The sequence below is a fragment of the Pipra filicauda genome, unplaced genomic scaffold (assembly GCF_003945595.2).
Source record: "Pipra filicauda isolate LSUMZ 115617 unplaced genomic scaffold, ASM394559v2 scaffold117_size3949168_pilon, whole genome shotgun sequence".
NCBI lineage: Eukaryota > Metazoa > Chordata > Aves > Passeriformes > Pipridae > Pipra > Pipra filicauda.
Window position 1 is genome coordinate 2,437,869 of NW_024103629.1, and position 6,000 is coordinate 2,443,868.

The following is a 6,000-nucleotide window of genomic DNA, read 5'->3' on the forward strand; positions in this document are numbered from 1 at the left end:
ACCGAAGAAGATAAAATTCAGTATTTTAAACACTAGAGTTTGGAAACAAAATCGAGTAGACATTTTTTAAGTTACTCATTTCATGTGAGGTACTAGAAACAGTGAAGCCTTCAAGAATCTGCAGGTGCACATTAAATCAAACAGTGATACACATTTAAGTTGGAAACTTATCATTTGACCACCAAGACCCAGTGAAACAGTGCAGTTTAAAAAGGAATTGAAATCACGTGCTGAGGTTGCAGTTAAATGTTGTACAGGATGAGTAACTAGTTAATAGTTGATCACAAGTTGAATGGGAGTAAAGGAAACTGTTTTGCTCTTTTGAAAAAGACAAACATTATCCCGGAAGTGAAACAAATTAAATCATTGTTCTGCCCCAACAGGAGCTGAAATGTCCCTGAGGAGAGTTTCGCGTGCAGTTTTGTGTACCATGCATCTAGAAAGGTGAGGACCAACTGAAGGGGGCAGAGAGGTGAGCCACAGGAACGCTACTTTAATCATAACTTCTGTGGAAAGGATTGAGACAGTGGGCTTGCTAGTTCTAGAGAAGAGAGGGTTGAAGAAAGACATGATACCACTCTACAGCTATGTGGGTCATAGTGGGAAAGGAAAAGGAAGTGTCTGCTATGAATAGATTTGACTCAGCAGGTAGGACAAATGCTCTAACACCAAGATAGTTGAGGTTGCTGCAGATTGCTTGGTGAGGCTTCAGAATCTCCTTTACAGCAAACTTTTAAGAATAGCAGGCTAAAACACATCATTCTTTTATCTACCACTGTCCTTGGAGAACTGGAGCTGCATTCCTAAGTGCCAGCTGGGTTTTAGGATGACAGAAGCAGGATAATGAGAATTCCAGTGTCTGAGTTTTAGATCTCATTTAGGAAACGAGTGATTTTTCAGGTACTGTCTTGTTTAATCAATTATGCTTCATTTCCTTGCAGTACAACAGGTGCTAGTATAGTGAAAGATCTTGTGTAAAGTACACATGTGCTCAAAGTTGCATGCAAAGGAGTACTCAATATTCAGATCAACAGCTGCAGGCTGACAGTGTCCTTTCATGTCTCTGGACGCTAACATCCAGGAAAGACTTTTTCCTATTTTAATTTTTAGCTTGTTCTTGAGAGTCAGGAAAAAAGGCAAATGAAATCTAGAAAAAAAAACGCTTTTTTGAATTTTATTTGCTTATAGTTCCTATGAACTATGTGTAAGACTATGAACATTATTGAGATTAAGAAAATAACAGGTGTGCTGGACCATGGGTAGCATTGATTTTCTGGACCACAGACCAATATGATGGCAATGTAAATGGCTGAACAACATCTGCTTTTCCTTTTCTGTGTTCTGTAGGAATGGTTGCAGCATGTGAGTGGCCTCAGCAGTCTCTGCTTGTCATTTTATGACTCTGCAGACATTGTAAAATACCAACGATTTTGTTTCAAGCACAATAGAAGTAATTTACAGGAGGTATTGATAGCTGACTGATGGAGTCCTTTAGTGTATTCTGTAAACTGAAGTGTACATATAAAAAACATATTACACTTCCACTTTGTCTTTTTGGTCAACATTACATTTGCCAAACAACTCCTCTTTCAAAGCCTGCATTTTCCTCCAGTCCCAGAGAAAACTTATTGTATTTCTTTGAAGTACTTTGTGAATTTCATCAGAACAATGAAAATCTGTATATCTACTTTTGCTTCAGAGAACTGGATCAAAATCTCATGGAAACAGCTGATTCAGATAAACACTCTGTAACTATTCCCATGCTATTACTTATTTGAAAATCACTGAAGGGATCTTAATATAATTTCTTTTTACCTCTGTATAAAACTAAATAGACTCTTTAGTCTGTATTCTTCATTCACAGATTGCCGGGAATGTTCCTGCAGTGTAAGGACAGTCCTCAAGTGCTGGGGGGCTTGCTGAGAGGATTGATTCACAGATAGCCTGCAAAGTCAGTTCCCAGAGGTGTGAAAAACCTTGAAACAGGGATGAAAACCTGCTGACAAAACACTGATTTACCTTAAAAATAAAAAAAGAATAGACCAAAGTTCACACAGTGTTTTGTAAGCCTGAGGCAATTGGACCAAATGCAGAATAGGGATTTATTATATTAGATTTAGCCTGTAGAGCTGACTCACTGCTTATCAACAGTTTATTGAACTATCTCTTCCCAACAATAAGTAGTAAATATTCTCAAGTAAAGGGGAGGTAGAAGGAATAGAAGGAAGTAATATTGTAAAGAGGACTATGAACTTAATCAAAAGGTTTTCAGTAAGGTCATTGTGCAAGTAATTGTACCAACAGGATTTTTTTTTCCTTGTTGGAGCAAAAACAACTATATATAAATTATTCATTCTTTTGCATTCTGGATTTTTGTTCAATATGTTACATGTGTACCAAAATATTTGGATTTGTTCCAGAATGTTATGCAGTGAAAGGTGCTCTTCTTGAGCTAATTTTCCAGAGGACATGTAAGTTTTTCTCACCAAACAAGAGTACTGTTATGATTCTTTTTTTTCTACGTGAGAACTAATACTCTTAAAGGACACTCACATATTTTATTTGCCTATAATTATGATATTCCCTCCAGGCCTCAGCAAATTATTCATCCAATTTTAGGCTAGAATAAATGCTATTATGCTATGATGTATTAGAGGGGAGAGGAAAAGTTCAGCCATACACATAGAGAACATTTCAGAGCAACTTCCCATACAAGGCTGTATCCTGCCCAAGGGCAGAAGAGAAAGGGTAGAATTCCTCTGAGCTGAAAAATTTCTATATTGTAAAGATGTCCAAGAAAATGGTCAAATTCATGAGCTATCCTAACTCTCTGAGCAGATCATATCTAACCAAAAGAAAAAAATACACTAGGCTTAATATCAGATTTGGAAGTATAGTTTAGGTTTCATAAGAAACATGTTGTTTTGACATGAGAATAATTTTTGCATTCTGTCATACATTGTAATAAACCAAACACATGGAATTTAGGATTTTCAGACCAGAAGGTACAGTTGTGACAATCTATTTTTAATTTCTTCACAGCACGAAGAAAAGAGTTTATTTAACTTTTGTCCTTGGATTCTGTTATGCTTGTGATTCCAGTTCCCAAGGCCACTGGCCCTGCAGTCATTTTCTTGGGGAAAGTTGAATTTGGCCTGAAATCTTGAACATATGTTTAAACGGGTTTGACAGAAGAATATGTTTCAGATGCAGCAGCACTATGGATGGGGAGCCGAGAGGGGTTAATGAATGACAGCTGCTGAGAATATGTGCGATAACCCTAAACCTTCCATACAGGTAAACCTGCTCCCCACCTGAGCAAGGAAATAGAGCAAACAGTAAAAACTCTTTCTAAAAGTGTTCTTTTAAACTGATTGCTCTTCAGCCTTTTGGCATGAATCAAAATACAAGATCCTTGGTGGGAAACCCCCACTTTTGACTGAAGGTCAATGTGAATCTGCCTGCTGAGTGGCAGGTTTGTTAGCTACTGCACACAAGTGGCTTGGGATTTCCACAGTTCCTGGTTTGTCACTTCATCATTCTGGATAGGACCCAAAACTCAAGGAAACCATCATAAAGATTTCACCAGTAGATGACTGAGCTTGTGGGATGTAGTCTGTTGCCTAAAGTTCCTCTTCATCTCAGTGAGTATCATCATCTTCTGTATCCTCTCCTTCACATCCTTATACATGTGCTAGCAGAAGAGGAAATCCATCAAATGGAAAAAAAGTTCTCTTGTAGCAAAATGCATATTAGATTTTAGTTGGCAGTTCCTGTACTCGGATAAACAGTTCAACCAGAAACTACTTAATTTGAACCCTTAGATTTTTCTTCTCTGTTAATTTGACTTTCTTTTAAATCCCCTATATGTGCTAAGACTGAAACAAGTTGTCCTTCCTCAGCAGTGCTTGCATGAGAAGGTGACATAGCAGGAAGATTCTCATCCCTTCTCTTAGAGGAAAACGTCAAAATGTCTTTTGGAGAGCTGATTTACAAAAAAACCCCAAACAAACAAAACGCAAACCCAAACAAAACAAAAAACCCAACCCCCCCCAAACCCCCAAACAACCAAACAGAAAATACAAACCACCAATATGGGAAAATCAAACACCTTTAGAAACTGTTATTTTTATATTGATGTCTTCACTTTGCAGTTACAGAGTTCAGAGGTGTCACATCCCTTGAATTCCTTAGAGATATTTTAACTATTTGTACCCTCTTCCTGATGCATCTGTATCATTGCATATAAGGAAAGTTAAAAAAAATATCCAAATTGATATACAAGTGTTTTATTCTTTGGTCTAGAAAGTTCTGCTTTGTTTATAGCCTCATACAAGTAGTACTAAGTACATGCAAAGCAGTTGACACTGGAATTTTCCTTTGTATGTGGGAAATTGTCTGCAGGCATAAGGAAGCTGCAAGTGTTTTCTCTCCATCACATCCTGAAGAGTTACTGTAATCTGTCTTTAAGTATTGTTTAAACAGAATGACACAAAATGTTGTCTTAAACTTTTCTTTTAACATGAATTGGTCTGAGGGCAATGGTGCTTTACAATCTAAAATCAAGGTGACAGAGATATGGACCACTGCTCAAAGTCTACCCATATCACAGAGAAAAGGTTACACTCTGCTTAATAGGCAAAAAATGGTGTTTCATCACATGATTTGAAACCCTGCTCCTATTCTGTAGTGACTGTAAAACTGAGTGTTCTAAAATAACATCAGCTAATGGTCTAATTACTCTGAGCAATGAAGGCGACCTAGGATGGACTTTGAGTGACTATGTGGCTTCAGTAAGCAGTTTTTAAAAAAAATTCAGAAACCCTTTTTTTTCCTAAAAGTGCTCAGCATCTGTGTCTCTTACTATTCTTCCTGAAGAAGCAAAAACCTCAGTCAGATCTATTTCACATATTTACTTTGGATGATAATAATAGCATTACACTAGCTAACAGAGCAAAAGGTTCTTGCTTTTGAATTACATGCAGTAGTATCTTATTGTTCATCCAATTCTGGAAAAAAGTCTATCTATGTAGCTTTATGGATGTTTTGAATGATGTCATCATATTATGCTTTCACAAGGACAAAGTAAACACAGACATTGTTAGAGTGTTGTCATGTCTATTTTGACCAGTACTTTTGAGGATCAAAACTTGTATTCAAATATTGTATGCTTAAGGGAACATGTACCTTTGTAATGCAGGGCCAGGAAATGATGCTCAGGTTGGTTCCCAAGAAAATAGTGCAGGGAGAAGGAAATGCACCAGGGAATGAGAGAGGCTCAAGCAGAGAGCTGTAATGGGTATAGCAGCACAGTGATGGCATGACAGCATCAAACTGCTGACAGACACACAGTGTATAGTGCTCACCTGGACATCATGGTTATTCTTTTTTTCTCACTTCTATTATTTAATGTGCAAGTATATTTTGGTCGTGTATTAGTTAATGTTCCTTTAAGATTTTGTAAGTATGGCTATGGCAATCACAGAGGGACAGTGCAGAAGTCTGAGACCATATTCAATTTGTTGAATAGATTTTTTTATTTCTTAAATTTTTTTTTTATCAAATTAATTTCTCAACAGAGTGAAGCACTTCAGGTATCACCAAAAGAGAACACCTTTCTTCTGTGTTACCATTCTACATCTCTAAAGCAACAGAACCAGTGTTACTTCTGCAGCCAGTGTGTAATGATGACAAACAGCAAGCTGTCACATTCATGTGAAACCAAGGGGAGGGAGAGACCTGCTACTTCTTTACTACGGGAATTCCATATTAAAACTGTTCATCTTTGTGACTTTCTAATCATTCAACTTTCCAGTGATATGAAACCCAAAGAAAGTTTGCATTTATTTGATCATCTTCCTGACACATTGAACATAGCTGATACCTCTCCCCAAAGAACTATCTATAAACCTGTGGCAGATGTTGCTGTTTGAAAGCAGCAGGTTCAGACATTGTTCACGTCAGGAACTAGATAGTCAAAACAAGAGGTAATATGTTTAG